General features: G+C 38.5%; 1 pseudogene; it reads left to right on the top strand.

The window, feature by feature from the left end:
* The window catches only part of LOC105749695, a 51,705-nt pseudogene extending 40,722 nt beyond the window's left edge, over positions 1-10,983 (top strand).
* Positions 10,984-20,385: the final 9,402 nt, after the last annotated feature.

Below are 20,385 nucleotides of genomic sequence, written 5' to 3'. Positions count from 1 at the left end.
ATGCCTATTTACCTTCCTATTCTATTACATCATGGCAGTTCTTTGATGATTTCTTGTAAATAGTATCTAGGATCTTTTTTAATCATAGTTTTCAGAAAGTCCAATAATCCTCAGATTATCCTCCTAATCTATTTTCCAAGTCTGTCATTTTATGTGAGTAGAATAATTCGTGGTTTTTCCAGTTTGTCATTTTTTTTGTTTTTTGACTGATATCTGCTAGTCTCAATGAATCTTAGTTTCAATTTGTCAGTTCTGAATTTCAAAGAATTATTTTCTTCAATAGCTTTTTACTTCTTTCTGTATATGTCCAAATTGAGTTTTTGAATGTATTGTTTTGGTCGTGAATTTTTTCCATTTCACTAATTTTTTTTAGTGAATTATTTTCTTTTCCAATTCACAGATCCTACTTTCTTGGTGTCTTTAGTCTCTTTCCAATTCATGGATCCTGTTCTTTGAGTTCTTTTTCTTTTTCAATTCACAAATCCTACTTTCTAGTGAATTCTTTATTTTTCCATTCAGATCTCCTGGATTTTTACTTTTTCCATAGGAATTGTTTCTTGTAAAGCTTCTTCTTTCCCATTTATCTTCTAACTCTCTTTGAGGACTTTTAATTCCTTCTATATGAAGCATTATGTAAAGGAGGACAGTCTGATGCATTTTGCTGTTTGAGGTCTCTTCAGGTTTGCTGACCTGCCTCTTTTTCTCATAAAGCTGTCGATTGTTCTTTTCATCTTTTATTCATGTTTTAAAGCCTTTAGGGTGGTCTCTAGGCAAGGGGTTTAGCCTTCTGCAGAGCAGGGAAAGATGTAAACCGATTTCCGTCTGAGGTATGGGAGTTTGGTGAGATTTCCCTTCCCCAACAGGAAGTGGATTCAGCACTGGAGCTATCAAACAGCAGTAGGGCCTGAGTGGATTATCGATTGCCCTCGGCTAGAGACAATGGTGAAAGTGTCACTGCCCAGGCCGGGCCTCTTGTGGGACTGTGGTATTAGCAGCTGACTGCAGAATGCAGACGCCACAAACTCTGCCTATGTCTCTGCCTGATGCAATCGCCCTGAAACTCTATGGCCCAGAGCTCCCCACTGCACAGATTGAGGCTAACCCGGCTGCGTCCTCCTGCAGGTCCACTGCCCCAAGGAGAAGCCCTTACTGCGGGTTGGGGCTGCACGCTTGTGCTGAGATCTTGCCTTCACCCTCGGTTTGAGACTCTCCTCAGAACCTAATTTCTCTCCCGTCTGCGCCGATCTCCCCCTGGCCCCGGAACCAACCTTTTGGCGGACTGCAGATTTTCTTCGGCCGGTGAGTTGTTCTACTTCTATCTTACGAATTGTAGCAGCAGACTATTTTGAGGCTCAATATAATATTGATAAAGAGGGCAAGAGAAGAGCTTCGAAAGTCGCGTGTGACTTCTCCGCCATCTTGGCTCCGCCCATGTATAATTTGGTTTTACTGTTGTAAAAAAGGAACTAGAAGTGGAAAGGAAATTGTACCAGAAAAAGGAAAAAGTAGAGGTAAAAGGGAAACTACATCTCACGAAGAGGCAAAGGAAACCTACTATATCTGAGGGAATGAAGGGAGGGGAAAGAATGTAGTGTGAATATTAACTCTCATCAGATTTGGCTCAAAGAGGAAATATTAGACATATTTGGTTTACATAGAAACTTCTCCCACCTCAATGAAAAGTGGGAGGGGAAAAACGAAATGGAAGGGTTAGGGTAAATAGAAGGGAATACAGAAATGTTGGAGGGGATGTGGGAAAACAGGGACATGGAACTATGCTCAAAAAGTTATCAAACTGTGCATACTCTTTGATCCAGCAGTGTTACTACTGGACTTATATCCCAAAGAGATTTTAAAGAAGGGAAAGGGATCTGTATGTGCAAGAATGTTTGTGGCAGTCCTCTTTGTAGTGACCAGAAACTGGAAAATGAATGGATACCCATAAACTGGAGAATGGTTGGGTAAATTGTGGTATATGAATATTATAGAATATTATTGTTCTGTAAGAAATGACCAGCAGGATGATTCCAGAAAGTCTTAGAGAGACTTATATGAACTGATGCTGAGTGAAATGAGCACAACCAGGAGATCATTATATACTTCAACAACAATACTATATGATGATCAATTCTGATGGATGTGGCCTTCTTCAACAATGAGATGAACCAAATCAGTTCCAATAGAACAGTAATGAATTGAACCAGCTATACCCAGCAAAATAACTCTGGGAGATGACTATGAACCATTACATAGAATTCCCAATCCCTCTATTTTTGTCTGCCTGCATTTTTTATTTTCTTCACAGGTTAATTGTACAATTTCTAATTTCCCAATTTTTTTGTAAGAAAATAACTGTTTTGAATTATACATATATTGTATTTAATTTATACTTTAATATATTTAACATGTATTGGTCAACCTGCCATCTGGGGAAGGGTGGGGAAAGGAGGGGAAAAATTGGAACAAAAGGTATTGCAATTGTCAATGCTGAAAAATTACCTATGCATATATCTTGTAAATAAAAAGCTATAATAAACAAAGAAGGGAAGAAATAAACTAGGAAAATATTTTTTATGGCTAAAGATTCTGATAAAGGCCTCATCTCCAAAATATATGGATAGTTGACTCTAATTTATAAGAATTCAAGCCATTCTCCAAATGATAAATGGTAAAAGGATGTGGACAATTTTCAGATGAAGAAATTTAAACTATTTATAGTCATATGAAAAGATGTTCCAAGTCATTGTTGATCAGAGAAATGCAAATTAAGACAACTCTGAGATATCACTACACACCTGTCACATTGGCTGATATGAGAGGAAAAGATAATGACGAATGTTAGAGGGGCTGTGGGAAAATTGGGACACTGATGCATTGCTGGTGGAGTCGTGAATGAAACCAACCATTCTGGAGAGCAATTTGGAACTATACTCAAAAAGTTATCCAGCAGTGTTACTACTAGGCTTATATCTCAAAGAGATATTACAGAAGGGAAAGGGACTTGTATGTGCAAAAATGTTTGTGACAGCCCTTTTTGTAGTGGCTAGGAAATGGCTGAATAAATTGTCATATATGAATGTTATGGAATATTATTGTTCTATAAGAAATGACCAGCAGGATGAACATAGGGAGGGTTGGAGAAACATACATGAACTAATGCTAAGTGAAATGAGCAAAGCCAGGAGATCATTATACACTTCAACAACAATACTACATGATGATCAATTCTGATGGACATGGGTCTCTTCAACAATGAGAGGATCCAAATCAGTTCCAATTGATCTGTAATGAACAGAACCAGCTACACCCAGAGAAAGAACACTGGGAAATGAATATGGACTACAACATAACATTTCTACTTTTTCTGTTAATGTTTGCTTGCATTTTTGTTTTTTTTCTTCTCAAGTTATTTTTACCTTCTTTCTAAATCTGATCTTTCCTGTGCAACAAGATAACTGTATAAATATTTATACATATATTGTATTTAACATATATTTTAACATATTTAACATGTATGAAATTATCTTCCATCTAGAGGAGAGAGTTGGGGAAGGAAGGAAAGTTGAAAAAGATTTTCCAAGGGTCAATGTTCAAAAATTACCCATGCATATGTTGTATATATAAAACCAAAATAAAAAATAAAATTAAAAAAGAAATTGTTTAATTATCTATGGTATCCTTTATTAAGACACAGTTTCCTTCCTAATCTCTTTTAATTAGATCTATCTTTGCTTTTACTTGATCAGAGATAAGAATTGCTACCCTTACTTTTTTTACTTCACCTGAACCATATTAGATTCTCCTACGGACCTTTACCTTTACTCTGTATGTATCCCTTTGTTTTAAATGTGTTTCCTGTAGGCAACATATTGTACGATTCTGGCTTTTAATCCAGTCTGCTATCTGCATTTGTTTTGTGAGAGAGTTCATCCTATTCCCATTCATAGTTAAAATAACTAAATCTAAAGTTTCTATAAATATCTAAAAAAATACTCCAAGTCAGTATCAATTAGAGAAATGGAAATAAAAATATCTGGGAGATACTATCTCACACCTCTCAATCTGAGAGTCTCTTCTTGAGACATAACATAACAGAAAAGGAAAATGGCAAATACTGGATACCAAAACACTGTTGTAAAGTTGTGAAACTTGGTTCAATCATTCTAAAGAACAATTTATAGTGATTTATGACTAAAGTAATCCAATAGACTTTGACAGAAAATGGAACTGCATCAGAAAAAAGAACCAAGGAGACTGCATGTAAATCAACTCATCTTATTTTACTTTTCTTTTTTTTTTCTCCCATGTTTTTCCTTTTTGTCGATTTTTCTTTGCCAACATGATTCACAATGTGTTGTGCATTAAAATAAACAAATAGAAAATTAAAATCTTTCTGCACAAAAAGAACAATGTAGAACTCTGCCCAAAAACTATAAAATTGTTATATAAATATATAAAAATACTTTAACCTAACCATACCATGGTTAGATCACATCAGAGGCCAAAAAAGGTAAGACCTAATTGATAAAAAAATTTCAGAAGTCTTTTGAGATGGCAAAAATTGAAAACTGAGGTGATTTCATCACCTAGGAATATTGGAACAAGTTGTGATGTATGATTGTGATAGAATACTATTGAAAACTATAAGAAATGATAAAAAGTTGGTTTTAGGAAACCTGGAAAGACTTGCAAAGGGAAGGTGAGCAGAACCAGGAGTCATTGACTGTAATAAAATAATTAATGATGATCAGCTGAAATACTTGCTACTTTGATCATTACAATGATGCAGAATGATTCCAAAGAACCATGATCCAAAGAAGAACTGATGAATTCTTCAGGTTGAAGCATACTTTTAAATTTTTCTTGTGTTTTTAAAAAATATGACTAATATGGAAATATGACTTCACATTATTATCTTATATCATATTACATGTCTTCTCAATGTGTGGGATAGGCGGGAGGACAAGAGAATAAATTGGAACTCAAGGTTCAAAAATGAAAATTAAAAATAAAATCCATGGATCACAAAAAAATAACAATAAAAATTTAAGTAGAAAAAATCCCAGATGAGAATTATGTCATCAATGAAATTCTGATGATCTGCAATTCATCAAACTGGTGTTGGAAAACCCTTCCTGGATCTCTCTGAGAGTCTTCAACGTTTTTGCAGCTGCATCGGGGTCCCATCATTGACTCCTGAAGTATTTCCAAACACTTTGGTTCAAGATTCCAAGATCCACAGTGATATACATCAGTGCAAATATCCACCTATCCTACCAACCCCTGAGACATTGGTTAGTTATAGTTTGACAGGTGCCTATCAAGCCAAGGTTTAGAAGAGACATGCAACTTAGACATCTCTGGGAAATCATGGTTGGTTCTTGAGATTTTCCAATTCTTCTTGACTATTATTCAGTCTAAGATCCCCAATGGATCCCTGAGTGGAGTCCTCTTTCAAACATTCCTTTGTGTTACCTGGATTAGCTCTGAGAATAGATCAGTCAAACTCATACAAGTCATTTAATTCAGCCACCCCAGAAGACATGTGGGGACTGATCTTAAATCCTGCAAAAGTGAATCTCTTCCCAAATGTCTAGCCTGCCTGGAACCTTGATGTGAAGTTGATTTAGAATGTATATCCTGAGATCCCTCACAATTACCTGAAGATCTTTCCCTGGGCTTCATTACCTTGATGAGTGATTTAACTCTTGGGACTTTTAATTCACTTCCTGTCATCCTCATGTTCCTCCACCCTTTCTAATTATCTGGAGACAAGGGGTTTAGGTTCCTTCCTGTGTCACCGTGAGCAGCTCAGTGGGAAAATTTTGGTCCTGGAACAAAACTTTCTGTATTGCCATGTAAGTTTCTGTGTTTTCAGGGAATGTGTGTAGGGGTGGTGAAAACTTGGCAGAGGAATTTCATGGAATGAAGGCTACCAAGGGGTGGGGGAGGGCTTTAGGTTGGATTGAGGGTTCCAGTCACTCTATGATTAGACCTGGTGAGCTTCTGAGATCAACACTGTTTTCAGATAAACCCTCTCTCTTTGCTCCAGGAATCCCCAATCCTGTCAGTCTACTCTTACCTATGAACTTCTATCTCCCTATCCTTGAGGATCTGCTGACTTTCAGAGCCTCTGATAATCTGAGAAGTCTCTGACCCCAGGGATAACTCCTTTGAACCTAGGACCACTCTTGATCCTTGTGATTCCCTGGATCCTACCAACAATCTTTCTTGCTGCTCTGGGTCCTTTGTCCCCCATACTCTTCCCTAGGTCCAGGCTAGAGGCAGGGGAATAGGTCAGGGTTAAGGTATGAGAAAGTTCAAGGGAATCAAAGTTCTATCTCCTGGGAGGAGGTATCAATGGACTCCCCCTACTTACTCTACCTCCATCTCTGCTTCATTCAGTGGAACAATCAGTGTTGAAAGAGTCAGGGGGAGGCTCTCATCAAGCTGGAAGCATCCTGAAACTCAAATGTGAAACCTCTGGTTTCCAATTCAAGACAAGCAAACTTGGCTGGTACCTTTGGGCACCTGGTAATGCCCCACTAGGATTGACCAATCTCAGCAGTAGTTCAACAGATGTCACTGAAGACCGAATCACCACCTCCAGGGAGGACAGTAGGAGCCGAATTTTCCTACAGATTAAGGACCTGGTCTCAGAGATTCTGGCCAATACCATTGTGTAAGGAGGGTGGGCCCTGGAGATGACACAGACAAATTGGTCTTTGGTCTTGGGACAGATGTGACTGTGGAGACTGGTGAGTACCTCTACTATCACAGACCTATGAAAATCCTATGATTTCAGGGCACATATAGTCACTGCTGAACGCAGACCAGAAACAGTATTCCCCATCTCCTGAGCTCCTCTCTCTACCACACTGTGCTCTATGACCATACTCAGCTAACATTCCTTCTCTAGTTTTAATCCTTTGAGATGGATTATAATCAGGGGTCCTGAACCTACTGCCCGTGGGCCAGATGCGGCAGCTGAGGACGATTATCCCCCTCACCCAGGGCTATGAAGTTTCTTTATTTAAAGGCCCACAAAACAAAGTTTTGTTTTTAATATAGCCTGGCCCTCCAACAGTCTGAGGGACAGTGCACTGGCCCCCTATTTAAAAAATTTGAGGACCCCTGTTAGGTCAGTCAAGGGCTACAGAATCATATCATCATAAAATCCAGTGACTTGGGACACTCAGCAATAAAATCCTGAGACTTGTCAACTTGAGGGACAATCAAGAATTGGGGGTTGTTGGGAAAGGGAGAGGAGACTGATCTAGGGGAAGTACAGGCATATGAGTTGGGCACTTGGGAAGCAGCCTTTGAGTGGGGGTTGGGACAGGAAATGGGGCTAAGGTTTGTTTTTTACAGTTAATTTGGTCACATGAATTTGTTCCCCACATACAGGGACAGGCTGAAGTTAAGAGCAGGGCAGGAAATTAAGTGGTAAAGATTGTTTTTCACAGCTATATGTTGTTCAAATGTGTGCCTTTCCCACATCTGGAGCTAGGTGCAGGGAAGGGACAGGAAACTTTCATTTTCTTGCAGGACTTGGAAACCCACTATCACCCAGTGTGTTCTTGGTGAGGAGTCAGGATGCTATGGCCTGCCTGATCAGGAATTTCTACCCCAAGGAAATCCATGTGTCCTTGGCATCCTCTGGGCCTTTGATCTCAGCCCAGACTCATACTCTGGGTCCCATGGCCAATGGCAATTACAATGCCATCCAGATTGGCAGGGTTGGTGAGAATCATACAGTAACCTGCACAGTGAAGCACATTGGAAAAGAGATGAATATGACAAGCCAGGTATGATTAGCCCCTGGGGTGAAGAAGACTGAGAACAGGGATATTTTAGTCTAAGAAGGGACATTGTATGTTCATTGAAGAACAGGGACAGGGATATAGGCTGTCTGGGGATGGGATAATACAAAATGCTGAGAAAAATTTTAAGCAAAAGAAAAGGATTCTGGAACTGGAATGTGGGTCCTAGAATGGAAAGGACTATTCTAGCAAAAGAGTATCCTAATGCTGAAGGTAGGAATTCTAGTCTGGGAAATGTCTTAGATTAAAGGGGGCATCATGGTAGGCTGGAAAGGTGATTTCTGATGTTGATGGGGGTTGTGTACTGAGAAAGCCAATCCTGGGGTCATTGAGGATCAGAGCTGTGTCTAGGAATGTGTTTCTTGCTTCAGGTCCTACGGGACAAGACCCTGGAATTGCCTCTGGCCAGAAACAATCTTCCTCTGTGCAGGACCTCATGGGTGAGTTAAAGATTCATGATGAAAAGGTAGAGCTAATGAGATTGTACCTGAGAGATTCATAGGAAAGAAAAGTGTATTAGTGACCAGGAAGGGAAACTGACAAAGCTTAGAAGTCACCAGGAGGCAAAGTTAGCTCTGATAATGTAAGGAATACCTTTTTGACTGTTAGGACAGTTCAAAAGTGGAACTGGCTATCTGAGGAGGGTAAGGAACCATCTCCTTGAGGATCTTCCAGAAAAAACTAAATGAGAACATTTGGGGGAATATTGTAGAGGGAATTCCTTCCAGGCACAGGTTGGAGCATTTAGCTACTCAGGTTCTTTCTAAGTGTGCCAGTTTCTATGTGTCCTCCTTTGATAATGAATAATCCAGGGTTCAGAGTGACAAGAGAGTGTGTCATATTCATAGTGTGAATGTGTCATGATTCACGGATCAAAGTATATATTATCCAAGACTCAGGAAATATGATATTCCATAAACTGAGCTAAACTCTTCCTGCTCTTTCATAATTCATTTTCTCTTGATTCTTCACAGATTGGTCTAGACCTTCTTTATTCTCCTTTCTACCCTTATCTTCCATTGTTACAACAGACATACTATTTCAAATAGATTGTAATAATTTCCTTTTAAAATTATTCTTTCTGTTCTATCACTGTTTCTGTCACTTTTCATTACATGCTTGAATTATTCAAGTGATTTTCCTATTCAATTTCATGTCAAATTCAATATAATTTAAATGTATTTACTGATTACCTACTTTGTGCAACACATTGGGGATTCAGTGGGAAAAATGGAAGACAGTCTTTGCACCCAAAAAGCTTACATTCTATTGGAGGGTAGAATACAACATACAAATAGATAAATATATACATGATTATTTGTGGAAGGAAATAATACCAATAATTAAATGAGTGAGATCAGACTTTCTGCTTGAATTGGTTCAAGGACTGAGTGCTGAAGTAAGCTAGAAATTCTAAGAATGGAGGTAAGGAGGGAATGTATTCCAAACTGGGGGTGGTATGAGGGGAGCTGGGAAATAGAACGCAAGTTGGAGAACAGCAAATAGGCCAGATGGATTGAAAAATGGAATATGTGAAGGGTCATTAAAACTGGAAAACTAGATTAGAAGCAAATTGTAAAACTGCAATCTGTCCTGGAGTCAATAGTGGGAGCCACTGAAGATTCTTGAGCTGGGGGTAATGACATGGTTAGACTTATGGTTTAAGGAAAATAATTTTGAAAACTGTGTAGAGGGTAAATTTGAGACAAGGAGAGATGGAAAAGAGGAGGTTCGATAGGAACCTGTTGTGATAGGTTAAATAAGAAATGATGAAACCTTGAAGTAAAATAGTGACTGTATGAATGAACAAAAGAGAGACAAGAAATGCAGAATTAAAAACACCTGACAACAGATTGGATTTGTGGAGTGAAGGAGGGGAAAGAATTGAGGATGGTGCCAAGATAAGGAAACTGGGTGACTAGAAGGATGGTGGTTCCTTAAAATAAATATTGCAGTTTATAAGAAAAGTGTTTCTAGAGGAAAGGTGATGAGTTTTATATTGTTCACAATCAGTTAAGAATACTTAGGATATGCCTAGGTGGAGTCAAAAGATCTAAATTTGAATCTCATCTTTGATTCCTATTAGCTATTGACCATGGACAAATAATGCAAACTCTCTGAGCTAATGTTCTTTATTGATAAAATGGCAATAATAACTGAACTTACCTCATGATATTTTGGTGAAAATCTCATGATATATTTTATAGATTGTTTTGCAAACCTTGTAAGCCCTACATAAATGTTAGCCAGGATTAATGTGTCTACTATTTAGGGTAGTCCTAGAATTCAGCATGTTTCCTCTTGACCATCAATCACCATTGCTCCCTGCAGAAGGACCTGAGCAGGGGAACAAGCTACTCTTCAGTGTACTGTTCATGAGATTGCTATTCATGAAGACTGTGGCCATCAATGTCCTCTTAAGTGCCATGGCCTTGATCTTCTGAGGTAAATGTCTAACTTCTCTTACCATTAATCTTGGTTTCCTTTCTGTTTTCTCAGATTCTCCTCTGTAGTTCATAGCTCAACCTGACCCTTTTCTTCATTGTTCAATTTGTCTTTTCATATTCTTTGTCCCTCAGACTCTCTTTAGTCCCCTTGTATGCTTTGTTCATTTCTCACAGAATCCTCTCTGACCTGTCATAATTTTTCTAGGGATTTTTCCTCATTCAGTATGCCCCATTTGCCTTTCAGCCTCCTCTCTGCTCTGTTCTCTTCTCTCTCCTCTTGTATACTCTTTCATCCTTCTTCAGCTTTCCTTCAGACTCCCTTTCACCCTGGTCTCATTTCTGCCCTCTTGGTGTCTTTTCCATCTTGTTGTCTCTCCTTCTTCTTGAGACTGTACCTTAAGGGAGAAGCTGAGGACAAGGCAATATGTTTGGCATCTGACTCTGACTTTTGACTTCCTTCTGTTTCTCCAGGAAGAACCTGAGGAAGAGGGTCCAAGAAGCTATTGCTTTGATTCTGGATCTCTCAGGGATCCCAGAATGACTTCTGGATAACCTCAAGATAACGCTATAATGATATCAAGGACCCAAAATTATCCCTGCTACATTCAATCTTCTTTGAATAGGAGACTTTTTAGTCCTGAGTCTACATTTCCCATGACATAGCATTTCTCATTTCTTTACTTCTACAATAAAGACAAGAAAACTTTGCTGGACTCTGGGCTTCTATGTATTATGGTGGTTTATGTAAAAGCTAAGTCTATATGGATCTGACAATTTAGCCTTCTGTGATGTCCTCACCTCATCCCCAACTCCTTTCTTTCTATTGGAAGCTGACATGGGTCACTCATGCCAATGAGAACCTGACCACGGATAACAACAGGGAAAAGGAGTGAGATTGTGTGAACTAACGGAAAGATGATAATGATGATATTGACAATGATAAGAACTAGCATTTATATAGCCCTTAAAGGTTTGCAAAGTCCTTAACAAATATCTCATTTTGTTCTCAGGGCGCTATTATTATATCCATACTTTGAAATGGAAGTAAACAGATATGTCAGGATCACACAGCTAGCAAGTTTCTGAGATCAGATTTGAACTAATGTCTTCCTGTCCACTTCCTGTCCACTACTGTGCTATGTAGGTACCTCTACAAGCTGCTCAGAGGTGTGACATTTTGGTAGAAAGTATCCTTCAGAGTAGCTAAGTGGAAGGGAATACAGAAATTGTGAGAAAAAGGGTAAGAAAAGGGAGGGAACTTTAAGGTGAGGGGAGGGATGCTAAAAAGGGAGGGCTGTGAGAGGCAAGTTGTGCTCACAAGTTTAATACTGGGGAGGAGGGTAAGAGGGAAGGAAAGGAGAAAAGCATAAGCCGGAGTTAACAAAATGGCAAGTAATACAGAATTGATCATTTTAACCATAAATGTGAATGGGATAAACTCCCCCAGTAAACTCCCCCATAAAGCAGAAGTGATTGTTGAAAGGAAAGCTGCTCCGCGACCTCCAGAAAACTAAGAAAAAACATTATAATATCTGACATACTAATATCTGTTGAAGTACTGGCTAACTCTCTGCAGGGCTTCAGGGTCAGCCAGAGCCAGGATAAATCAAAGTCCTTGGTCTTTAGGGGAAGACATGAAAGAGGCAGCCAAGCAGAATCCTGCATTCTTGAGTACAGAGCCACCAGCCTCTCACCTTCTTGTCCTGCCACAAAGTCACTCTCTGGCCCCTGTCTCACCCAGCCCTCAAATCCTTGTCTTCAATTATCTTAGCACCAAACAGAACATTCAGTAAGCACCAAACTGTGAGAAGAGCCATTTATCCAAACATATGCTAATAGAGTCATTGTCTCATATGGAATAGGTAATTATCTTTAAGTGCTTAGTTGTCTGATTCGAGCACACCTTTTAAGAGTTCCAACTCTCTACAAATATCTGCCTTCCTTCTTTCCTTCCTCTCCCCTACAATTCTGTTTGCTGTACATACCTCTATGTACTGCACACAGTGCATGAAGCTGCTTTTTTGTCAATCATTATTGACCTCATGGGAAAATCAGAACAGACCACAAGTGTCTCTGGCTTTTCTCTGATGAGTACTACTATGAGACTAATCTTGTTTGTTTGCACTGAGGCTGGCTTTGATAGGAGCCCCCTTCCTAATTTCTGACTAGCTGCTGACTGACTTTATGTGTACTTCTAAGGTGAAAGAAGTCATTTATTGTAGTTTCTCATTGAATTTCTTGATCATTATTTGGCCTAGTAAAAATATGAGTGTGTGTGTGTGTATGTGTGTGTTGTGTGTGTGTGTGTGTGTGTGTGTGTGTGTGTATTTGTGTGTATAGTAAATACAAGGGAGTTAGGCAGTCTGTCTCCATTCAAGTAGCCTGATTGGACAGAAAATTATCAATCAATATATTTACATAGTATTCATTACTTCTGGTAGGTCAACTCCAATGCACATTTATTCAATATTTACAAAATAGTTCTGGGTTTCAGGGTCCCCCAATTTTTCTCTCTAAAGTTCTCTTGTGGGTATCAAGCAATTAAGCTGTCACACATACTAGAGCCTGAATTAATACAATTTAAATATGAAGCAGAGACATACTTTCTACTGTATGCTTCTAGGGGAATGTGGAACAACAAGTCATGAAACATTTTGTGGGCTAGGCAAACAGCCTAACTTACACCTCAGCTCTCTATGGTACAAACAAGTACTGCAAGGTCCATATCTTTGAATGAGCCAGGCCAGCAGATGAGCATATCCATCTCTTGGAGATCATTTCCAAGAAGAATGTAATCACAAATGTTTGTTGCAGCTTCTACTCAACTCCAGCTGAGGGAGAGGACCAGGTGCCCCTGTCCTAGTGAACTGACAAAGTTGCCTCTAAGACTGGAAATATCTATCTTATAATCACTATTTGGTCATCCATGGTAGGGGAAAGAAACAAAAGAGAAGAATAAGCCAGAGGCAAAAGACTTAGACTAACTTGGTCAGCACATGTGTTCAAAACCATCCAAGCTGTCAGAGATTGGAAATAATAAGAGCCAGTGATGAGGAACGAGAGAATTTTAGGCATGGAGGATGGTCAGAGAATATGTCTAGAGTCTGGAGATGGAATGTCTAGTCCAAGGGAGAGCTAAAAAGGCCAGTATCACAGAATACATGGAGGATGTAAAATATAAGACTAAAAAAGTAGAGGTCTATGCTAGGTTGTGAAACTCCTTGAATACTAAAGAAAGGAGTTAATGTTTGATCTTGGAGGTAAGACCAGTGGAGTCTCTTGAGTAGAGGGGATGAATTGATCAAACTTGCATTTTGAAAGATCACTTTGGCAGCTGAACTGAGGAGGGACTTGAGTGGGAGAGACTTGTCGCAGGGAGACACACCAGCAGGCTTTTGCAATAGTCTAGGTATGAGGTGATGAGGGCCTGTATCAAGGAAGTGGCAGTATCAGGGGCAGAAGAGGGCATATACAAGAAATGTTATGAAAATAGAGTGAAGATAAGGAAAGGTATCACAGAGATCCTAAATAGAAACCTCTGGTTCTGTGTCATTTATTAAGAGATTTTCTGCATTAGTTTTGTCATAGATATCTATCTTTGTTTGTCTCTACATGTTTATAAATATATTTATATTTGGAGAGACAGACAAATACTTCTAAGTATGAACTGATGCAAAGTAAATTGAAGAAAACCAGGAGAAGAATTTATATGATAACATTATGGTAAAGACAAACAGCTTTGAGGAATTAGTTTAATGATGAACTAAAATCCCAGAGTATAGACGTTGATACAGAGGTGAAGGACTCAGATTGCAGAATGAGATGTATCCAATTCAAAGGGGCTAGGGGACAGAAGTAGGGATTGGAAATCATATTTTTCATTTGTGTAACTGGATACCAGTTTTACTTTGCCAAAATCAGTACTTAATGACATTAAGGTGGAAAACTGTTTTCTTAAGTGTCCAATCTCTCTTTTCTCTCTATACTGTTCTCTGGTTTGTTTGTTTTGAAGGGTTATGAGGAGCGAGAGGGTATTACTCAATAATGACTACCTTATTTGGATTTTCAACTTCATTTTTCCTTAGGTTACTCTGAAGAAATTCCAGTGGTTTGCCTTCTGAGTTGAGTTCCAGTGATTCAATTATTAATACCTAGGATTAAGCATGTCCTTGCTCTGAAAAGTGTTTAAGACAATATTGTTAGTTATCCTTGCAGAAAAATATTAATGAGCAATGAGTAGCAATCTTTGCTGGCTGTACAATTCAAACCCTGCAGCAGTTTTTCTCTGTTGTCATTTAGGACAGTTGAGTGACAGCACAGAACTTAAGCAAACACCTCAGGAAATGCTGAAATGAAATGTTTTATAGGAGAGAGGTGATGATGGAGGTGAAGGTATCTGCAAAGAGAAGGAGGGTCATGTATAGCCCAAAGTCGAATAGTCCAGTTTCCCTATGTTGTGCTGCAGTTATGAGTCTTTGAATCAGATTCGGTATCTAGCATATTGCCAGAGACACAGCAATCAGTTCTGAGTGTAAAGGGGAAGACACACACAGAGACAAAGACAGACAGACAGAGAGACACAGAGGCAGAAAGATAGGGAAAGAGAGGCAGAGAGACAGAGAGACAGAGATAGATAGACACACAGAGACAGAAAGATAGAGACATGCACAGAAAAAAGAGAGACAGTCAGACAGACAGAGACAGATGAGCACACATGCACACAGACATAGGGAGAAAGGGAAAAGGGCATATAAAAATATATGATATTAAGTCTCTGCACTTAAGCAGGTAATGGTACTGATTTTTCAATGTTCTGTTAGCTCTTTTTTTGCCACTAGCAAAAAGAAATTGACATTGTTTCAAGACCCTTTCTGGTCTAGCCATTCCATCGCAGTTGTTAGGGGACCCAATTTTCTTGGCTTTTCAGCTACATCCTGTTTGCTGTCTCATATCTTGGAAGAACCCCAGCCAGAGGCAGAATCCCTACAGATGATAGCTGACCTGAATTCATTCTATTAATTAAAAAACTCTCACTGTTGTTATCCCATTCCTTATCCCAGCAATTCTAAACTCCTGATTGACATTGTTCAAACCTGTTTGTGGTCCCCTACTTATCCTCTCTTGCTCTCATCCCCTCAAACAAATCTTCCCAATATTCCACTATAAAGTTTACTTTCACTGAGCTCTCTAAAATGCCTACTCCATAAATTATTTATCTTTTTAAAAAATTATTATATATTTTTATTTACAAAATATATGCATGGGAAATTTTTTCAACACTGACCCTTACAAAACCTTTTGCTCCAAATTTTCCCCTCCTTCCCCCCATCCTCTTCCCTACCTGGCAGATAGTCCAATACATGTTAAATATGTTAAATTATATGTTAAATCCAATATATGTATACATATTTATACAGTTATCTTGCTGCACAAGAAAAATCAGATTTAGAAAGAAAAAAAAACAAGAAAGAATACAAAAATGCAAACGCACAATAACAGAAAGAGTAAAAATGCTATGTTGTGATCCACACTCAGTTCCCACATTTCTCTCTCTGGGTGTAGATGGCTCTCAATTACTGGACAATTGGAACTGGTTTGAATCAACTCATTGTTGAAGAGAGCCATATCCATCAGAATTGATCATCATATAGTCTTGTTGTTGTTACTGTGTATAATCTCCTGGTTCTGCTCATTTCACTTAGCATCAGTTCATGTAAGTCTCTCCAGGCCTGTTTGAAATCATCCTGCTGGTCGTTTCTTACAGAACAGTAATATTCCATAACATTCATATACCATAATTTATTTAGCCATTCTCCAGCTGATGGGCATCCATTTGGTTTCCCGTTTCTAGCCACTACAAACAGGGCTGCCACAAACATTTTGGCACATACAGGTCCCTTTTCCTTCTTTAATATCTCTTGGGGATATAAGCCCAGTAGTAACCCTTCTGGATGAAAGGGTATGTGCAGTTTGATAACTTTTTGAGCATAGTTCCAAATTGCTTTCCAGAATGGTTGGATGTGTTCACAGTTCTAGTTAGAATGCATCAGTGTCCCAGTTTTCCCACATCCCCTCCAACATTCATTATTACCTTTTCCTGTCATCTTAGCCAACCTGAGAGGTGTGCAGTGGTATCTCATAGTTTTCTTAATTTGCATTTCTCTGATCAATAGTGATTTGGAGCACCTTTTCATATAACTACAAATAGTTTCAATTTCTTTGTCTGAAAATTGTCTATATCTTTTGACCATTTTAGATCATTTATTATCTGAAGCCTTTTTCTTTCTCATTTCCTCCAGTAGTTCTACAGATGCCATTGAAGTCCCAGTCATTACTTCTAGGAAAGACAGTAGGAGCAGAATTTTCCTACAGATTAAGGACTTAGCCCTCAGAGATTCTGGACAATACTATTATATAAGGAGGATGGGCACTAGAGAAGACATAGACAAATTGCTCTTTGGTTTGAGGACAGATTTAACTGTGGACCCTGGTAAGGATCTCTACTAGCATAATCCTATGAAAATTCTAAGATTTCAGGGCACATAGTTAGTCACTGTTGGACTCAGACCAGAACCAGACCTGTCTTTCCCATCTCTCAGTTTCCTCTCTACACTATAGTGTGTTTTGTGACCATACACAACTAATATTCCTATTCTAGTTGTAATCCTTTAGAATGGATTATAAATAGGTCATTAAAGGGCTACAGTCACACCATCATAAAACCTAGTGACTTGAGAAACTCAGCAATAAAATCCTGAGTCAACTAGAGTGACAATCAGGAATTGGGGTTTGTTGGGAAGGGAAGAGGAGACTGGACTGAGGGCAGCACAGGCATGTGAGTTGGGGATATGGGAAGCATGCTTTGACTGGGGCTTGGGATAGGAAATGGGGCAAAGATTTATTTTTTACAGTTACTTGGTCACATAAATTTGTTCCCCACATACAGGGATAGACTGACTTTAAGAGGGGGGCAGGAAATTTGGGGGGAAAGCTTGTTTTTCACAATTATATATTGTTCATATGTGTGCCTTCCTATATCTGGGGCTAGTCCAAGGAGTCATCCCAGTTACATTCAGTCTTTTTTTTTTCTTCTTCTTTATTTATTTATTTATTTTATTTTATTTTATTTTATTTTTATTTAATAGCCTTTTATTTACAGTTTATATGCATGGTAACTTTACAGCATTAACAATTGCCAAACCTCTTGTTCCAATTTTTCACCTCTTACCCCCACCCCTCCCTAGATGGCAGGATGACCAGTAGATGTTAAATATATTAAAATATAAAATAGATACACAATAAGTATACATGACCAAACCATTATTTTGCTGTACAAAAAGAATCAGACTGAAATATTAGCTTGTGAAGGAAATCAAAAATGCAGGTGGGCATAAATATAGGGACTGGGAATTCAATGTAATGGTTTTTAGTCATCACCCAGAGTTCTTTCTCTCGGCGTAGCTGGTTCAGTTCATTACTGCTCCATTGGAAATGATTTGGCTGATCTCGTTGCTGAGGATGGCCAGGTCCATCAGAACTGGTCATCATATAGTATTGTTGTTGAAGTATATAATGATCTCCTGGTCCTGCTCATTTCACTCAGCATCAGTTTGTGTAAGTCTCTCCAGGCCTTTCTGAAATAATCCTGTTGGTCATTTCTTACAGAACAATAATATTCCATAATATTCATATACTACAATTTATTCAGCTATTCTCCAACTGAATGGGCATCCATTCAGTTTCCAGTTTCTAGCCACTACAAAAAGGGCTGTCACAAACATTCATGCACATACAGGTCTCTTTCCCTTCTTTATAATCTCTTTGGGATATAAGCCCAGTAGTAACACTGCTGGATCACATTCAGTCTTTTTGAACTGCAGAATCTCAAGTCCTGGGTGTATATTCTCCATGATATAGTATTTTTCATTTTTTTACTTCTACAATAAAGACAAGAAAGCCTTGCTGGGTTCTGGGTTTCTGTGTATCATGGTAGGTTGTCCAAAGGCTAAGTCTATCTGGATCTGACAACTTAGCCTTCTGTGATGCCCTCCTCTGAACCCCTCCCCCCTATACACTATCTCCTCTCTGTTGGACAAAGGTTTTGAACTCATTCTAATGGGACCCTGACCACGGGTGCCAACAAGGAACAGGAGTAAGATTGTATGAACTAATGAAAAGATAATAATAATGGTAAGAGCTAGCATTTATGTGGCCCTTTAAGGTGTGCAAAAGTTTTAAAAAATATTTCCTTTTGTTCTTAGGGTGCTATTATTATCTCCATATTTTGGAACTGATGCAAACAGACTTGCCCAGAGTCACAGAGCTCACAAGAGTCTGAGGTCAGATTTACACTTATGTCTTCCTGATTCCAAGTCCACTTTGGCACCATGTAGATACTTCTGCAAGTTGCTTAGAGTGGGGACATGTTGATGTTTCACTCTTTTCCATTGTTTCACCCACTGCATAATTGGAAAGGTCATTGTGCTTTTTCATAGAATCACTTTCAGAACTAGTAAGTGTTTATAGCTTACTAGTCATTCAGTTGAACCCATAACTTAAAAAGAATCCCCTCTATAACTCATCTACTGAGTGATTATCCAGTCTTTGCTTACAGACCTTTTGTGAGGGATAACTTATTTGGTCAACCAATTCTGGTTTTGGATAGTCCTAATTTTTAGGAAATTTCATCTATCAAACCTTAAATTTCCATTTGTTATCTTTTAGCTTCCTCACTAATGTCAAAAAGAACAAGTCTAATCATCTTTCCATGAGAGTCCTAATCCACAAGGTGTCTGTGAAGAAGGCGTTTGTAAACTTTAACCTGTTAATAGAAATGGTAATTATCTAAGGGTCTGATCTCCCTCCTGGGCTCCTCTTTCCCATTGCTCATTACCTTAAATCTCATCACTGCACTTCAAAGTTTGGTCCAACACTGAACTAATGACCTTCACCCTAAATCAGCTCTAGACTTTATACAATACAGGTAGAAGAACGTAGAACTATTACAGCCCAGGTAACCATATATAGCTTAGATAGGCACACATATATACATATGCATGTACACATTCACACACTTGTGCTGATGCAAAATATTCAAGGTGTCAAAAGAACTCATAAAAATCAAATTCTTGGCTCAGTCAGCTTGATTTCTTTTTTCCAAGAAATCCTTTTTTTTTTTCTTTTCTAGACACCTGTCAAGTATAGGAAAATAATTTCTGTCTCAATTTAGGAAAAAACCTGTTGGTGGTATATCAGAAAGTGTCCCTGTTCAGAGGAGCCTGAAAAACATCTTCCTGTTTCCTTTCTCTTTCTCTAATGGAAAGAAGAACTGAGTGCCAATGTTTTCCTTCATATGATCTCTTCATGGAACAATTTAAGAAGGAGAGAGCCCCACCTTGCTTTAAAAAAAGTACTATTAAAAAATGGGGACTATTTTGTCCATGAGCCAGTCTAGCTATACTTTGGGCACAAAAGAGTCATAGCCAAAGAATAGTCTCTGTTTTAGTAAAATATGCCAGGTACTGTGAAAAGCACAGGTAGGATGCCCACAGATAAACAACATAATAAACAGATAAACAAGGGGAAAGGAATTAAAATAATAGTATTTGAAAGATTTGTTCTAAAAAGTGTCACCAGAGATGAATCTTGATGGATTAAATGAAATCTAAGACTAAAAGATTAGGATTTGAATAGGGGACTATTTGTCAAGCACTAAGACATGAAAGCAGGAGAGAGAATATTTCTATTAGAAAATAGAAAGCAAGCCAGTTTTTCTGGACCGTAATGAGGGGTAGTAACTGAAATATCTTTTTGTGAAGGGCTTCAATTGCTAAACATAGAATTTTGTTTTTATTCTAGAAAATTGATTAACTATTAAAGCTTCTTGAATAAAGTCAAAAGTCTATTTTAGCAACTGTGAGAACTGATTAAAGATCAGAGAGCCTGGAGGGAAGAGGATCAAATAGGAGACTTTTGTAATATTCTAAGTAAGGTTATGAAACCTCAAATGAGGATGGTGGCTCTGTGAGTGGTGATGTATGTGAAAGATATTATAGAGGTAGAACAAACAAGACATAGTAAGTGATTGGATGACAAAGCAGGGTTGAGGAAAGTTC

This window comes from Sarcophilus harrisii, chromosome 1 (genome assembly GCF_902635505.1).
Source record: "Sarcophilus harrisii chromosome 1, mSarHar1.11, whole genome shotgun sequence".
NCBI lineage: Eukaryota > Metazoa > Chordata > Mammalia > Dasyuromorphia > Dasyuridae > Sarcophilus > Sarcophilus harrisii.
The sequence above is the reverse complement of the archived record's forward strand: the minus strand, read 5'-3'. Positions and strand labels throughout refer to the sequence as shown.